The sequence below is a fragment of the Ursus americanus genome, chromosome 20, assembly GCF_024610735.1.
Source record: "Ursus americanus isolate L20-20 chromosome 20, mUrsAme1.1.p, whole genome shotgun sequence".
Classification (NCBI taxonomy): Eukaryota; Metazoa; Chordata; class Mammalia; order Carnivora; family Ursidae; genus Ursus; species Ursus americanus.
Genome location: NC_142146.1, coordinates 37,502,695 through 37,521,473, shown reverse-complemented (window position 1 = coordinate 37,521,473; position 18,779 = coordinate 37,502,695). Strand labels below are relative to the sequence as shown.

The following is an 18,779-nucleotide window of genomic DNA, read 5'->3' as shown; positions in this document are numbered from 1 at the left end:
CCACCATGCTAACACGTGCACGAACAGTACAAAAGCGATGATGGGTAAAAGAGCTGATGCTGTAGCGAACACCAAGCCAGTAATACCCAGATGAAAAAGTAAAAATTATTAATTTTGTTAAATCTTGACTACTGAATATACAGCTTTTTACTATTCTGTGTGATAAAACAGGAGGCACACACAAAACACTTGCAGTGCATACTGAAAAAACGACGACCGCCTTAAGGAAAAGCACCTGGGTGACTCTCTGTGTTGTGAGATGAATTAGCCAACTTTTTTCATGGAACACCATTTTTACATGAAAAAACAACTGACAAACTATGGTTATTCAGATGTGGATATCTGGGCAAACATTTACTTGAAAATGAACTAAGTGCGCCTTTCACTTGTTTCCCCCCCCCTTTCCAACTACCTATTTGTATGAGGCCAGGTTTTCTTTACATACTTCAACTACAACAACATACTTGCCACTGAATTCAGAAGCTGGTATGAAAATCCAGCTGTCTTTCTATCAAGCTAAATGTTACATATTTGCCACTCTTCTCATTACATTTTTTTGCCTTAGAAAACAGTTATTTTTAAAATAAAATATGTTATTTTATCATGCAACCGGGTTTATCATTTTTCATGAATTAATTGTTTAAGTTCTCCTTTTAAATTCTGAATATGGCAAATATTGATGGATCTATAACTCTGATAAACAAAAGCTCTTTGGGTCCTCAATGACTTATAAGAGTGTAAGGGGGTCCTGGGACCTACAAGTTTGAGAAATGTTATCTAACCTATGAGAAAATGTTCAAAATGATTGCTAAAGAAATTATTTAAAAATTATTTTACTCAATAAAATAAATCAGATATAGGCTTAAAAGAACTAGGGACACAGTGGATGAAAATGTGGTAAAATACAAAGCAGAAATCCCCAGAAGAAGGAGAGGCCAAGGGATGGAGAAACACAGACAGACATACCCACCCACAGTCTCACAGATATATATTCTATGGCTATCTTTAATTGCCAAGCTTGAAGTGGTTACTGTCTCTAGAGTCTGAGCATGGCTGAAAAGCCAGGCGTCCAACAGTCCCTCCACACTCCCTGTACTCAGGTGAAAACAGTTCCTTGATTTGCAGGACCTCCGCTCTCTTCTGTTTGAACAATCTAGCACTGCTTGCATTCCTGCCTTCCAAATCTCAAAGGTTAGCTTGGTCACAGTCTTCTGTGTGCCCATACGATTCTAACCATTAATCTATCAAATTAGCTACCTCCCCATTAGATCCTGGAGATCTCTTTTAGGCACTGGTCCACTCGTTCTGCGACTGAACTTGAAAAAAGGGAAACAATTCTTAGCAATAATCTGAGCAACTAACTCCCTGTATTTCCAGCTTAATTAAATCTTCCCTCCCCAATCAGTCAAGGCAACTTTACTGAAATACACAGAAGTCAAAAAGCTTAAAATGAGTTTCCATATAAACTTTAACTCTCACGGTGCCCAAAAAACCCCCCAAATCTTGGAAAACCTCTTTAAGTTATTAATCAACAACGTATCTACCATGTAGAACTTTATAAGGCTTGCTAATAAAACTTGGTGTACTTCTATTAGTAAATCTTTAAGACCCGACGGAGAGTGAAGTAACGCTACCTTGAGTAAGGCCACTCTCCTGGGCCAGTCGGAGGCCCATTTTTCTAAATCTTCTGATCTGAGGCAAAGGCCAAACGCCCTCTTGCGGCACGCTGGCGACTCAATTACTAACGTACAAAACAACAAAACTGAATCAACAGAGCAACTTTCGCTTCTCTCTACTGCACGTCTTCTTCTATAAAAAGAAACTCAGAAATAAAACCCAACTAAAAAAAGAACACACTATATTAGGATACTGACCTGGAATCTTGCAAAAGTCAAAGGCACAGTCCATTTTGGGGCAGTGCGGGGCCCATATCGAAGTGGAAGCTGCGAGTCCCTGCAGAAAGTGTGCCGACAAAGGACACTGCTTCAGTGATCCCGCTCCCCCATCCCGCACACATCTTTGCAGCACACTTTCTCGTAGTCACGTTGGGTGACTACGTCAGACCTCCTCACGTGACAAGGTGTTAAAAACACACGCGTCGGATCTCAAAAACATTACAAAACAGAAGCCCTTTATAGAGCATGGCTGTGTCTACGAAAAGGAAAATCCTCGTGATTTCTCTTCTAAATGCAGTCCGAAAGGGGTAGAGAAGAGCAGCATTTATCAGACTCTAATGCACTTAAACTCTCAGATTCACGAAGGCATTGTACGGCAAGGCAAGTTTGCTTTTTCAACTGGAATTCGAGCTGTTCAAAAGGCTGACATCAGAAAGCTGCCAGGGTGTATTAGACAGAGGGAGGTTGGCTTGAACAGCCTTACCTGAATATATTACTTTGAAAAGGTAAACATTTGGTCTCTAGACTTGTAGTTGCGTGCATATTGATTGTAAGAACAAGTATTATCAGATTCATGAGTGATGCAATGGGCTCAGTTAAATATTTCAGGCTGCTTGTTTGGAAAGATGAAAGGGGGAAAAGGTCCTTGGCTTCTCTTTTTCTTTTTCAAACACAATGGTATTTCAGGGTAGCCCATATGTACCTTGGGTTCATCTCAGGATCGAGCTTGCCCACATACCTGCTTGCTTAAGAAACCTGGCCAACACGCTTGGAATGTTTATCTCTGAAGCCCTCCAGTCTGTGTTCGTTTCTCATCTCAGCCAAGCTCCACTGACATTTATAGTCCCTGACGTGGAAGGCATTTTTAATCGGAACGCTGGGGGGACCGAGTGACCAAAATGACCAGGGACAGCATCCCTGTCCTCTGAAGCTTCTCAGGTTGGGGTGAGCTTATTATCAAGAGTTGCTTTCAAAAACCAAATACCATTTTCTTGTGAACCTAAAGGGCCGACTGATTTAATAACCCTTCCTCTCAGTGGATGGACTGCTTCCTCTTGGGAAGGGCAAAGGGAAGAACTGTCAGATATTTTGGCTACTAAACAAGAGTGACCCTCCAGCTAATCATGAGGAGGAGTCATCCTGAAATGGACCAAACACCAACTGCCGCTTTGGCATTAAACTATCTAAACCACCTCCCCTCCCTCTCCAGCTCCCTCTGCACCCCAGCTTTCTGGGGACTACCGCATCACAAGGAATCACAGTTTATACTGGTTCTTTCTGGATGAGCCAGAAACTGGGCAGGGAGGATTGAGTGCCACAACACACACCGTGCGAAACACAGTGCTTGGCACAAGTGGGGTTCTGGGAGGACGGGCTGGAATCAGCAGGAGGACTGACCCTATCCTGCTCAGCAGGTGGCTCTGGAGAGAACTGCTTATGTAGTCCATGCTTCATGCGGTACATAGGACGATCTTTTAAAAAACACAAAAGAGATCAAGCCAAGCTCTGCTTAAAACCTTTCAGTGGCTTTCCCCTGAAGTCAGCACAAAATCCAGACCCTTCACGGTGGCCTGTGAGGCCTGGTGTGGTCCACGTGTCCTGTTTACTCTCTTTCGACTTGCCTGCTCCTTTCCATCCCAATCTCTGTGCTCACCACATACGCCCCTCTTTGCTTACTCCACCTGCCAAGTCTCTTACGGCCCTGGGGCCTTTAAGCACATTGAGCCCGGTACTGCCCTCGGCTGGTTCACCCTCATGCTTCAGGCCCGGCTCAAATGTCATCTTGGAGCCACCCCATCAGTCTTTGATCCTGCTTTCACTCGCCCTCACAACGCCTGGTTTTCCTTCGTACTACCTATCACAACCTGCAGTTATCATGTGTCTGCCTGCTTGTTCACTGTCCACCCTGCCCATCAGAAGATAAGCTCCAGGAGGGGAAGGACCTTGTCCACCCTCTTCACTGCTACATCTATAGGACGCAGCACATAGTAGGCACTTGGGAAATATTTGCTCAATGACTAGTGAAGTGGCTATGCACAAAAACATAAATGAGGCTCATCCTGATTAAAAGAGCAACCCGCCCCCTCCCCTGTGTTCCCATGCCCCGCATCCTGCTCTGCTTTTTTCTTTTCCACAGTACCCACAACATTCCACTATACTACACAACTTACTCCTTTATTACTTACTGTCCATCTGCCTGCTAGAACTGAAGTGTCACAAGGGCAGTCATCTTTGGTATTCTTCCCTGATGTATCTAAAGCACCTAGAACAGTGCCTAACACAGAGTAGGCCCTCAATAAATACTCATTTACTAAATACACAATCCACCCTGTAAATAGATACATGTTTCTAAATCAATATTAGATATGGGTAGGCACCATACATATTGTCATTACAATCTGCATGTTTGAATTTCCCCCAGCAATTTAGAATAAAAGTGCTTTTATCTGATGCATTTCAGGTTGTGAAGCACTTCACATATTAACTCTTCTAATCCCCTTCACCCTCCTGTGCAGCAGGCAAGTAAAATGGGGATATTACTCTATACTCACAGTGTTAAGGGAATGAAGGGTCTGTGCTGGGTAAATGGAAGCTGACATTACTGGATCTGCAGTACCGGGTGGAAACTGCGCCCAGACAAGTGCCTTGCTTACACGAGACCTGTAATTGCTGATGGCGGCGCAGGGCTCAGTCCCCCACACTCCACTGCCTCATGGGCATGTGCACACACAGCAGGAGTGCAGAAAGAGCAGGTGACCTGATCTATCCCCATAAAACTGCCCTGCACGGAGTGCAAACAGCAGGCTTACTGTAATGGATCACTGCTGCAGAAGCCCAGAGCAGGAGCAGAGCCAGGCTGAGATTCAAGAGCTGGAGCCACTGGGGGCAGCCAGCCTGAGGCACATGCCAAGAAGGAACCCAGAGATGCTGCTTGGCATGAAGCAGAATGTGTCAGAGGGGTCCCCAGGAAGGGCAGCTGAGGATGGGAGTTAAGGCAAGCAGACCCCTTGCCCTGGGCAGCTGGGTCCCCAGGGCAACCTGAGCATTGCTAGAGCCTGGGCCTCGGGGCTGGACTCTTCAAGGCCGGCAGGGTAGACAGTGGTGGTGCAGGAGGCACTCTCTAGGTGCCACCGGAACACATACCAGAGTCAGCCATAGTGCCTGCCCTCCGGCCCAAAACTGGCTAAACACCCAACACCAAGGCCTTTATACCCTCATGTTGCCATCTTAAAACTTTAGTATGAAAAAAAGCTGATTTTTAAGAGTCCATCACCAACTCAATTCAGTCCAAGCACTCAGAAGACAAAGACCAAGGATTTGCACAGCGAGGATTTGTTAATCTTAAGTGTATGTATCAGGAAAATGAGTTTTCATTTGCCTCCCCTCCCTCACGAGTATTTAGATTTACCCTCTCAGTGTTGGGCTAGGGATGATACAGTCTTCGGGGGCCAGGAAGCTCATGCTAGACCCTGTCCGTCAGGGTAGGGCAAGAGAGCAGTGAGTATGAAGCCTCGGGGGAGCACTACAGAAAGAGAATCTCCAGGGGAGGGCCAACTTTGGGTGTGAGCTTTCTCCATGACAGATGGAAGAGTCTCCCCACAAACCCAGAACTGCGACATGGCCAGCGATGCTCGTTAAAACCCTACATCCAAATTCCCCTATCTCCGCCAAGGCTTATAAAGTCCTCTGCGACGTAACCCCATTTCCTGCCACTCTAACCTGCATCAGCCTTCTTTCTGTTCCTTGAATATGCCTAGGATCTTCCTACTTCCAGGCCTTTGTACATGTTGCTCCTGCATCCTAGAACGCCCTTCTAGCCCAGGAGGCAGCCTACTCTCACTTCCATCCAACCATCCTTTCCCCCTCAATTAGGTTCATCTGTCATATATTCTCAGCATACAATTAAGTATTGACAAATGGGTGCCTTTACCACAAGAGTATAAATTCTGTAAGGGCTAAGACCGTTCACCAGTATCCCTAGCTTCCAGCACTGTACTTGGCACGTAACAGGTGTTAATAAACCTTTATTAAATGAATGCAAAAACAAAAAGCACCCAAACACCGAGCCCTCTAAAGCCCACTATACCAGGCACTGTTACCAAGCTTTCCAGATCCAGCATTAGGTCACTGCAAACCACCCTATTTGTCACCTATGGTAAAAGGAGTGAATATCTTTGTTGAACATAAAAAAGTCAAGAGGCTGTTCGGACATGGTATAAGGAAACACACACACACACACACACACACACACACACAACCAAATCAACACTGCTAGCCTAAAGCTGAGCTAAATAGGACAAGCAAGGGCCATCTACTGCTCACAAAGTTGTCACTGCTCAAACAAGTTAAAACATTGAAACACAGCTTCGAAACACTGAAAAATGGCTTACTATTACAGCTTTGGCTCAAAGGAAGGAAAAGAGCAATACTTTAAGCTCTACTGATATGCTTTGTTCTGTTAAAGACAACAGGCCCAAAATGGAGTCACTTACGCTAAGCCCCATGTCACCAAACTGAAACTGAACTTAGTTTGGCTCTCCCAGAAATGGAATCTTAAACCAGTCAATCAGGAATCAACTGATCAGCATTAAGTAAGTAATCTGCCTGATGATGCCCTGCTGTCCCTTATAAGGAAAGTAATCTTGCAATAACCAATCTGCCTTTCTGCCCAGTATAACTTCCTTATTCTGCTCCTGTCAGCCTATAAAACCTCTTGCCTTGCATAGCTCTTTGGTGCTCCTTTTTATCTGCTACGTTGGATGCTGCCCAATTCACAAATCACTGAATAAAGTCAATAAAATCTTTAAAATGTACTCAGATGAATTTTGTTCTTAAATAGTTTAAGCTCCAGGGATTTGGCCTTTATCCCCTGAGTGCTCAGACTAAATTGGAAACATACTTTTAAAATAACTTTTTTTAAAAAAATACTAAAACTTCAAAGTAATAAACATGTGGGTATAGGATAAAAAAAATTGTGTGCATGCGCTGGCCCATGACTTCTAACTATGCTACGAAGAAATAAGTCACTGCTGTCTCCTGCTTGTGTCAGAGGCCCCCTAGAGCAGCCTTCCTGAGGGCTACTGCAGTGTAACACTGACGTCCCACCACAAATGCATCAATGTCCCCAACGAGACTTGCTCATTGGACAGGAGGCAACTCACGATGCCAGCCCCACCCAGGTGCCCAGTACCGTTCTATACACTCTGTATATACCAATCCGATGAAGCTCACAGCAACCTGATTTTCCAAATGAGAAAACCGAGATGCGGAGAGGCTATGTAACTTCACTGGGGTCATTCAACTAGCAGGCAGCACAGCTGGGATGCAGACCCAGGCAGTATGGCTCAAAAACCAGACTCTCCATTTCAGATTCAGGAGCACCAAGAAGCAAAGAACTTTCTTGGTCTCAAAGGCTCATATGCTCCCGACCCCAGCCTACTTACCAGCGTGGGAGTGTGTGGCAAATTGTCGGCTGGACCTGAGCAGGACTGCCACGTGCAGGGGAGAGGTTATGCCTTGTGATATGCTGTGATGAAGGGGAGGCTGAGAGCCAGGCTTGGCCAGGCAGGTGCACTGGTGAGGACTGCATCCTCCTGCCAGATGGAGGGGGCCATTTCCTTAAAATGCACAAGGATGCCATATGGACCACCAGGTGGCCTGGTGGTGACTACTTTAGGGAAATTCAGAATTCTCCACACTATTCTACTTTTAATTTGTTTTCCTAAAAAAAAAAATTGTAAACTTCAAGGTAATATATGGTGTTCATAAATATTATTATATTATTCTTATATTAAAGGTTTTATTTTTAAGTAATGTCTACATGCAATGTGGGGCTCGAACTTACAACCTTGAAATCAAGAGTTGCATACTGTACCAAATGAGCCAGCCAGGTGGCCTAATGTTATTAATTTTTGATCCATTTCTATTTCAAGGTAATATTTATCAAATGTCTACCACACACCAGCTATGGAGCGCAACACAGGGGCTACCATAAGAAGTGGGTACTGAAAGGGCGAGCGAGTGGAGAGATTAAATAAAGGTCCTGAACCAGGAGAACTGGGAGACCCCAAAGCACTGTATTAGTCCATTCATGAAACAGAGCCCTACTGAAGGATCATTCAGGATAAGGCAGGCCACGGCTAGTCTGAGAGCCTGGATTTTGGTGCCAGGTGGGCCTGGCTTTGTCACGTTCTGGCTGTGACCTTGGGCATGTTTCTTAAGCTCTTTGCATCTCAGCCACTTCATCTGCAATGGAGCTGAAAATAGAATCTACCAGGCTTAACATGAGGATTAAATGATAATACCTGTAAGGTGCCTGGCGTAGTATCTGGCACAAAGCTTCCTAAACATTAACTATTATTAATATTACTATCACCAATTAATAATTAGTTGCAAATGTCAGTAGGAACAAATATTGCAAGCCTTGGCCCCAGGCCCCAAATACAGGAAATGTGAAATTCCTCAATGGCAGGGACAAATGCTCTAGTTCACTGTGTGCCCAGAGGTCCCCACACCCCTGCCAGTGGTTACTACCCCAAAGGGGTTCAGCAGTTGACCATTCTTTCCTAATGCAGATGGCAGCTGCATCTGAGCCTTAGTTCCTACGTGGGCATTCAGTTACAAGTATGGTCTAAATTCTTTTTTTTTTTTAGTTGCATTGTTTGTTAGCAGTCTTCTTAGCAGGGGTGAAAAAAAGGTACCCAAATTCAAATAAAAATCACTCAGCTTGGGGCGCCTGGGTGGCTCAGTCGGTTGAGTGGCAGCCTTCATCTCAGTTCATGGTCCTGGGGTCCTGAGATGGAGCCCGGTGGCGGACTCCCTGCTCAGCAGGGTGCCTGCTTCTCCTTCTCCCCGCTCCCTGGTCCTGCTCTCTCTCTCTCAAATAAATAAATAAAATCTTAAAAAAAAAAAATCATTCAACTTAGGTATTTGTTAGCAATTCTGGTAAAAGCCTTGATAGGAAGGAGACGAAAATAATGTTTAAGACATATACTAAATCATCTATAAATTTCCATGATGTGTACTTGTCCTCTTAAGTCAGATCACTCATATTATGCTATATAAGGCAAAGCTAGGGTACTGTCAGTTTATCGGGTTACATGTTTTAGATAGCAACATTCTTTTACCTTCATAAAAAAGCCTCTCCTGGGGCGCCTGGGTGGCTCAGTTGGTTAAGTGACTTACTCTTGATTTCGGCTCACGTCATGATCTCAGGGTCGTGAGACAGAGCCCCATATCGGCTGGGCGTGGAGCCTGCTTGAGAATCTCTCTCTCCTTCTCCCTCTGTCCCACCCCTCACTTCTCTTAAATAAATAAGTAAACATTAAAAAAAAAAAAAAGCCTCTGCTGTGCTCTGCTTCTTCACCTCTCCTGTAGAGAGACTCCAGGCAGACCATGTTTGCTCCTATCCCCACATACCGTGGGACTTTGAGAGGGCAACATCTTGGGACCCCCCTCCTTACTTTAAACTAGGACTCTAGTAACATGTCAGTTTGCTTATGATTTATTTTAGAGAACACTTAGGTTTTTTTGATTTTAGAATTTTTTTAGTTTATGTCTCAGTTTAATGGGTTCATTAGATTGTGGTTTGTTAAAAAAAAATTGGGGGGGTTAATTTGGGGTTTAACATGTTTGTGTGCTTATTTGGGATTCCGGTTCAAGCTTCCACTGAAGTCCTTGAAGAAAATTTTTGACAACTGTTCGATGTAGCCAATAGTTCCAAACCCTCCTTCTCCTGTACCACTGGGCTGTCCTTTTTCTGTCTGTACAGTTTCAGCTTTCGACTCAGAGGGTAAAGCAGGGCCTCTGCTTACACACTCCTGGGTTTAATTTCAGTTCTGCCACTTACTAGCTGTACGAACTTGGACAAGGTAATTAACACCTCCAGACCTGTGGTTTTTTGGGTTTTTTAAGATTTATTTATCTGAGAGAAAGGGAGAACATCTTCTCAAGCAGACCTCCTCGCTGAGTGCAGCGCCTGACACAGGGCTCAATCCCAGGACCCCAAGATCATGACCTGAGCCAAAATCGAGTTGGACACTTAACTGACTGCACCACCCAGGTGCCCCCAAACCTGTTTTTTTTCAATCTACAAAATGGATATAATAATGCAACTTAGTTCTTCATAGGATTAGATGAGACAGCATAGATAAAATGCAGTATCTCATTCTATTGCTCTTTTCACCCTACTTTTCCATGAAAATTCCAGAAAAGAATACCTACAATTCTTTTCTTTAGCCCATCTCATTTTGATTATAGCAACCAATTTACTGCTTGTCGATTGAGAGGTTGCTGGAATCAGGGGCCATTTTGGGCGTTGGGGTTTCTCTGAAACTGAATGGAAAGACAGGGAGCCTGGAGAATCTCAGGCTTTACAGGCTTCCAGGGAGCCTGAGCAGGACTAGTTCTGACAGGCTGGGCAGGTGGGAGTCAGGCTGACACAAAAGAAAAGAAGTTAACTAAAAAAACACTCATGGAAGGTAAGTGCGAAAACAAATATTCAGCAAAATAAGGGACTGTGGGTAATACAGTGGGAGTTCCTATATTAAGGTTTTGGGAGAAAATGTTGACCTAGGTACAATAATGCAATTGAAAGAACAAACATTTACTTTGAAAGAATAAGTACATGCACCATGATGTTAATATTATGATACATGAAGCCAAATACAAAATTAGTGACTGTTGTTTTGGGGGGGTCCTACAAGCCCATTAAAGACACCCCACCCCACAACCTTACTGCAAAGAATAGGCAGAGAAGAGGTCAGTGGCTTCTTTGCGTCCACACATTGCTCCTTCCACTCTGGGTAAAGGCACTGAGCAAGACTGCCCTCAGACCGTCATCTTAGCCCCAGATTAGATTAATAACTCAATTTCTTCACACACAGAAATGGCAAAAACGTCCAAGCGGCCAGCCTCACCAGTGTTCATAGACAGAGTTAGGAAAGGCAAAGCATTTTACAACCTGAGTGCTCTGTTTCCTCCACAGCTTCATTCTGGTCCATCCTCACCTCACTGGGAAGGGGGCCTTGAAGCACAGTAAAGAAGTTATGCCCTGAGTGGCAGTCAATACCAGCGGGAAGGAGAGGAAGCAGGCAGAGAATGTTCTGCACCAGAAGGGCTGGGGCTGGATGCAGAATACAGGGGAAGGGAGGCCATGGAGAAAGGAGCCTGGGGTTCCCTCCCAAGGAGGCCTCTGCACTGATGCCCTTCCCAGCGAACACAGCTCCTGGGAAGGTCTGGCTACTGTGTCACTGAGCCTGCCCATGCTGCTCTTCCAGGTGTCGTGGGCTTAATTACAGGGTTACGGTCATAAAAGCAATTCCCTAAGGCAGTTCCGAGCTCCGAGGTTAGGCAGCCCCTATTAAAAACACGATCCCTGACACAGCTTTGCCTTGGCAGCAGCTTTTTTAGGGTTGTTTTGAGGTTCTTTCTCATTTGATGACCACAGCCCATCCCCAGTCCAGAGAGCTGTGTCCACAAGATGGTGCTGAGTCCACACGGAGAAATGCTCTTGTGTCCTGGGTAGCTGGTAATCCAGACCCCTAAATCTTTCTCAAAAGGGCAGATGAGTAGGCACTGCTCCAAAATAAATAGACACTGAGTGTTCTAGGTAACAAAAAGCAAAGAGAGTCTTTTTCTTAGTGGATGCTGCACTCTAACTCATTCTTAGTTGGCCACAAATGGCTTCTGGAGATTCTTCAGATCGGGGGTGGGGAGGGCTCCACCCAGTGCAGGCATTTCCTCCTCAGAGGAGCAGTCCTCACGGGCAGCAAAGAAGGGGCCCTCAACGGTGGCCTCTGGCCCATGACAGCCCTTTGAAGGTTTACTCTGCATGGCCCCCTCCCTGGGATAAACATCAAATTCCCTCGGCTATTCCACTGCAAAGAGGATTTTATAGACAAAGGAGCATTAGACTTGGTCCAAAGCTCTCATTTTGGATATGCGAAAATTGAGGCATGGAAAAGTCAAATGACTTGACCTAAGAGCTCATGGTTTGACCAAAACTGGTTGCTAGACTTCTGGTTCCATACCCTTCACTATACCATGCTCAAAGGCAGATGCTGGGACCTGCTTACTAACTGCATGACCACAGAAAGGACTTGACCTCCCTGAGCCTCGGTCTTCTCATCTATAAAGTGGAGTGAACACTACACACTTCACAGGGTGTGGGAGAATAAATGAGATTATCTGTGTACTCAGCAAGTGCAAACAGAAGTGCTCGATAACTGATTTTTATTTATAACACACTGGTGTTTCTTTTTTTGGCATGGAGTTCTCCTTTCTTCCCTTGTTTTCTTCCTCCTCCTTGGCTTCCAAACTTCCAAGCCTGAATTTTTTAACTGAAGCTCAAAAATTCACTCACTTATTCTGGTTGGATTTAATCACGTTCATTTTGTTCATCATCTCCAGTGTGTTGGGATATTTTTAGAATGTCAATTCTGTCTTATAATAGACCTATTTCTTTCACATGTCACACAGATTCACGCTCCAGAAACTTACAGGTTAAGTTCAAAATGGCGACGTCTGTGACAAAAAGGCAGGACTGTTTTCTGTGCCCACCTCCAGAGAGTGACAGGAAGTGGTCATTCTATACACACACACACACACACACACACACGCACAGATCATATTTCAAGATCAGGACTTGGAAAATATTTTTCAATCTATCAGAATAAAAAAGATAAAGCCTTGGTTTCATTTTTGAGGAGGAAGGAGGTTGAACCTACACAATGAGGAAGGACCCTGTAAAGAACAGCTCTGGCTGTGTTAATGCATTAATATGTTCAGAATCAAGACACTGAGACCTCAGGGTACATAAGCTCTTGTGTTGCGATCCAGAAAGCTTCTGAGCTGCAGAAAAGAAAACTTTTACTTGGGAGAACAAGATGTCAAGCTCCGTGGAGTTGAACTGTGGTCCCTGGGCTGGCCCTTGGTTACAGGTGAACCAATGCAAAACCCGGACCAGTTACATTCTCTCAGCTCTGTTGTTTCAATAAGCACAACAAGACTCTAATTTTCTAACCACTGTCTTCATTCCCACATCCTCCCTAACTAGCTCATGCCATTTGTTTTTCTGGGGTTTATCATACAGCATCCTCATACTCTGCCCCACTGGGAAATCAGACGACCTACAAGTGTTTCAGGGCCCATACTCACTGACCCAGCAGAACACCACCCTTCCCCAACCTGACACTTCCCAAAGGCCAACCTTCTGGACCCAAACAGAACAAGGACAAGGGCACTCAGCCTTACTCCTGTTTAGCCCCTGACCATTTACAAACCACTTCCATACATACCATTTCATTTTCTTTCTCACAGCACCCCTACTGGCTGTGAGATACTATCACCATTTCAAAGATGAAGACGCTGAGGCTCAGAAAAATGGCGCCAAAATCCTAACGCCACATGTCACGTAATTGACAAGGCTCGGTTTTCAACCCTGATCTTGTGACTCCGGGTCACAAACTCCTTCTAGCATACTTAAAAGGAAGACTGTATTTATGTGATTCCGAATGTTAGTAAATATAAATCACCATCTCATCTTTTGAGTGATATGTTTAGTGGCTGTGTTTGTTCTATGCCAAATCCAGTGCCAAATGTGAATATGCCACTCAAAAGACTACTTATCAAGAGCCATTTTGACCAAGAGAACCAGTTTTTCCTGACCAGCTGATACCCCATTAATACTGCTGGCCAGGTGATCATGCGTGCACTCCGCAATGTGTTCTCTGCCATCCGGCATTACCTGATAGCACAGCATTTTGTTTAATTCATTCTGTAAAATGCGAATGATGTTCGAGATGATTATTGGGTTAGTTAAATGAAGCAATGACTATGGAGACTGTGACCAGCAAGTACTCAACGGCCCTACATACAACTACAACTACTACAACTTCATTACGTTCATTACAACTAAGTAAAGTTTTGTTTTCTTAACAAGTGTCTGATGAGGTATAAGGTAGCACGGGCTCAATAATTCAGAGAAGCAGAAACACTATTTCATCCCCATGGTCTTGTTTAATCCTTTATTTCTTTCCTCATTCAGCAACCTCCTGGAGCCCACAGTCTAATGGAAGAGACAGACATGCAGACAAACAGCTCCTCTGTGGTGGTTAAAGTGCTCTAACAAGTGTGCCCAGGACTCTGGAGGACGCAGCCTTAAACCGAGTTTGGGGAAGGAGAGTCAGGGAGAGAGGTGGAACCAAGTCTTGAAAGACAGGGAGCATTTCTTTGGATTCCAAGGGAGGAAAAACCTCTATTCCGGGCAGAGGTCTAAGCAAAGGTAAGGAGGTGTAAGAGCAAATGACACACTGAGGGAATGGCAGGAAGGTGGGGATGGCTGCTGCACAGGCTGTTGGGAGGGCCTGATGGAGATGGAGAGGGAGCGATTGGCAGGGACCTAGTTGTCAAGAGTTCTGAATGTTACAAAGACTTTGGATTTTATCCTCTAGCCCAGAAGTCCTCAACCCTAAACTGCATAATGGAATCGCCTACGGGGACTGGATAAAGAACCAAAATTAGGTTCCAACCAGAGATTCTGATTTGTTTGCTCTTGGGTGAATATCGGGTATGGCGATTAAAAAACAAAAACAAAAAACACCTCTGCATGATTTTAATGAGCAGCCTGGACACTGGTGAGTCATTTAAAGGATTTTAAGTGGGACTCATTTGGCAACTTTGCAGACAGATCATTCTGGGAACCATTTGGTAAGAAGGATGTCTGCAGGGAGTCTAGAAAGAAGGCAAGGAGAAAGTGGGGAATGAACACGGGAGAAAGATTTGAAAGCTATCTGGATAGAAGAATCAACTCACTGGAAATCAGAGGAGAGAGAGAGAGGGAAGAATGAAGGTTGACACCCTAGCGCCATTACCTCGATGTGTCACTGGCAGGTAGGGAACCGGATCAAAGAGCTGGTTTGGGAGGATGATAATGAAGTGTGTGCTCCCTGAGGAGCCTGTGGGAAATGCAGGTGCTGCCCTCAATCAACAGGCATCCAAAATAGACCTTGCTGCTGAAAGATAGCTGGGCTGAAGACTCAGATGTGCACTGCACTGACACACAGGAGGTGGTCGAGAGCACGAGCAGGGAAATGGTCCAAGGAAGGCAGAGTGGATGAAGAGAAGGAGCTGGAGGAATACCACTACTGGGGGGGTAACATGTATCAGAATCACCTGGAAGTCTTGATTAAAACTTCAGTTTCTGGATGCCACCCCACACCAAAAGAATCAGAACAGTCAGGGGTCAAGCCCCAGAACTTGATTTTTAACAAGTTCTTAGGCATTTCTGAATCAAGAATAGGACTGGACACTGTTATCGGCTTCCTAATAATGCTGTAAAAAGGTACCACAAACGTAGTGACTTAACAACAACAGAAATTTGTTTTCTCACATTTCTAGAGGCTGGAAGTTTGCAATCAAGGTGTCAGCAGGGCTTTGCTCTCGCTGAAGACTCTGGAGGACAATCCTTCCTTGCCTTTTCCAGCTTCTGGTAGTTCTAGGCAGTCTTTGGTTTGTGGTTTTGTCACCCTAATCTCTGCCTACGTCTTCACATGGCCTTTTCCTTCTGTGTTGCCTCTCCATGTGTTTCTCATAAGGCCGCTTGTCTTTGGATTTAGGGCCCACCCCACAATCCAGGACAAACTTACCTCAAGATCCTTAACTAACTTACACTTGCAAAGACCCTTTTTCCAAATAAGGCCATATTCACAGCAGCGGGATATGAATTTATCTTTCGGGGGCCACCATTCAACCTACTACAGACACAACTCCTCTGAATAAATGGGAGAGGGAACTGAGATCCAGAGCTCCGAACTACATTCCCTGACAGTGGCAGGAAGAGAAGGAAGAAAAGAGGAAGAGAGAGAGCTGTTGTGGGGACTAAGAACTACAGCTGCACCCCCAAGCCTTACGCTGCTCAAGGGACAGGCCGCTCGGTGTGCAGGGCACAAGGCCCTCTGAAAGCACCATGCAGACTGGAAAAAATCACCCCAATCATAAATAAACAAAATGCTAGACCACGTTACCTTCAAAACACAGGTGAAAGCTTTGAAAATCTGAAAAGGCTTTTCATTAATTCATTTTCTAAATTAATTTGATAGGAAGTTAGGATTTCGTCTCTAAGACATTGTGGCCACTTTGTCCTCACCGCCCCAGTAGCTTCCAGTCCAGACAAGCCACCGAGGCAGCACTGGTTATTGGGATTGGTTATTTCTATCTTTCAGAATGTTTCCTTAGAAGCAGGCAAAGCCTCAGTCACCAACATGAAAGAAGGTTCAGCTACACCGCCCTTCTCACGTCTAGCAGGGTCCCCCAGTCCTTACTGAGAGCCCATCTCCTCATTGTCACACTGCTACACGTTCCAGCACTGCAGTCTTATGTTATGATGTGCGTCACTTCCCTGGCACATGAACGTTTTCTGGCCTCTTACCACAGGAATTTCCCTTCTTGGCAACATGGTTGGCATGGCCATAAGAGCCATGGAAAGAAACCAGGTGCTATGTTCAGGTTAAAGTCACAGCCAGGGGACACTAGCCTTCAGAATCAGATTCCTAGTGCGGTCAAAACCACCCCATCACACATCCGATGGTATAATGTAAAAGGCACATCCTCCCAGCCCCTACGCCCTAAGACTGTCCCAAAGTGTCTCCCAGATAGCAGACCCGTAAGGACTGGTCTCTCTGCAAGTCTGTCCCTGTGCTTCACCACGCCGTCTAGAGCAGTGTTCCCCATGCACTCCTGTGCAGAGTCAGCTGGGCATCTTGTGAAGTGCACTTTCTGGTGCAGTGGGCCTCGTACACGCGGCCCGTCTTCATTTATGTCAGGGTGGAGACAGCTGAAGACAGCTGAGGTACACAGCTGAGTTGAAGGTTTAAGAAAACCAAGTCCCCTTACCTGCTGGTGAAGTGATACTCGTTAGGATGGTGAGGAGGAGGATGCCAATGACAATAAGAGCTAACATTTACTGAGCACTTTATACATGCAAGGCCCTGTGCTGAAGCTCTTTATAGACATTATGACTCAGCTCCGAGAGAGCTAAGGAAAACAGGAGCGGGTGAAAGAGACTGAGAAAAAAGGCAAGGCATTATAAATTCCAGGATGTGCAGAAGGTCAATCAAATGTCAACAGAGACAGAGGCCAATTCTCACACTGTCCCCGTCTGGGACTAGTTAGGAAGTGGCTAACTGCTTGATATTTCAGAAAGCATCTTTGGGCTGAGCCAGTCAACACCAGAGACTAGATATATAGCAAAATGCCTGCTGTCCTTCACTGTCACCCCATGGCCTGGTGCCAGCCAGGTTAGCCTCTGCAGTCTTGGCTCTGTTCCGCTGCCTTGGGAGTAACATGCCTGAACAGGGAGTGGCTTCCTTTGGTGAGTTCTTGCTGTTCTATCTTGAAATGGACACACTGAGCGCCGAGCAGCTTAATCAAGGCTGCTGTGTCTGATGCCTCTCCAGATGTCCTCCAGATGTCCTTGGCCATACATGCTGCATTTTACTGCTGATTCTACTGACAAATCGCTTTGCCTGTATGACACGGACACAGTTTATCTTCAAAGTGGCTCCCATATTTGCTGTGACATGGAGAAGGTTCAATGGCCATGACTTTTCCCTGGGATGGGTCTTGGAGAACTTCAAGCCCAACGCTCTGCAGGAAAAGACTGGGCAGGCTGCCACCGAGGAAATGCAGACTGGTGGGCTGAGTCAGACGGTGTGGCTCTCTAACTGGCATGTGGGCAGCCCAGAGGCTGGAGTCAGCCTGCAGAGATGTTTCATCTGGTCCTACAGTATTTTTTTAAAAATGTTATGTCTCCAGTTTGCCACCGTTTTGCCTTCCATCTTCTCATACCCAGCCCACACTGAACGTTCATATTCTCTTCCTAACCCTGTATGTATCTTTAGACCCTGATCTACAATAACATAAGCATAAACCACTTCTAAGTTTTATTCTGCCTACAACGTTTCAGTCTCTGTTCAGTGATTCACTGTCCTCCTAAAATTTATGTGGTGAGGTATCAGTACTCAAGCTTCTGAAACTACCAAAGTATTCCATCTTAATGAAGGACAGGTGGGGAGAAGCCGTGATACGGAATATATTCGGGTCACAGAATATTTCTTCAGGATTCCTCCAGTTTGTTCACACCCATGTGGAAAATTTCTTAATATGTGAATCCTAGGGGGGCAGAGTGGCACAGAGCAAACTCTTCACTTTGCTCCAAAAGTCACTGTAACCCTAAGGTCAGCTTGAGCTCCACAAAATCAGATTCATACTCTTGGAGATGCTCGGCTTTCCTTTTCAAAAGAGGCTCCGTACTCATCATCCCCAGATGATGTAGCGAGGGAAGCAAGAATTGCCGAGAATGCACAGGCCTCTACCAGTAGCTCCTTACTGGGTCAGAGTATTTTGGACGACACCACGCTTCACCACTGCGTCACACAAATAACAATTCCAAAAACTAGACCACAGAAATGCAGCCCGGACAACCTACCAGTCTGGGCTTCAAACAATGGGATCAACACAATAAAGCATATCCCCCAAGATCACAAGTGTCTCCAGGGAATCTCTGTGAACTACTCAGTAGAACAATGGTGGTCAACCCGAGGAAGCAAATCCTGCTCTAGAGACCCTGGAGTGGGGGGTGGGGATGCAGAGCTGATCTTTTTGGCCTCTGATGCCGGTCCGGGGCCTCCCGGAGGAAAGCTGCTGACGCTCTTGCCCTGTTCTGCCCCACTTCCTCCCCACTGTCAATAAACAGCCCATGGTTCGCAGTGTTTTCCCCCCCTGGTAAGGTGCCAATGCGCAGAGATCATGTTCACCGACCCGAGCTCTCATATATTCAAGTCCACGTACGTACTTTCCTTGCACACCCATTTCCTCCTCCCGTGT

At 45.4% G+C, this 18,779-nt stretch overlaps 1 protein-coding gene across 10 annotated transcripts in view; it reads right to left on the bottom strand.

The window, feature by feature from the left end:
• ZBTB38 (zinc finger and BTB domain containing 38) overlaps positions 1-18,779 on the bottom strand; it is a 145,969-nt gene that overhangs the window by 28,460 nt on the left and 98,730 nt on the right. Inside the window, exon 1 of one of the 10 annotated variants that reach the window (XM_045791893.2) lies at positions 1,875-3,962. The exons of the other annotated variants lie outside the window; for them this stretch is intronic. The gene's annotated coding sequence lies outside the window, so the exon portion shown is untranslated. Of the gene's footprint in view, positions 1-1,874; positions 3,963-18,779 lie in introns of those variants that run through there. 10 annotated transcript variants of the gene reach the window in all.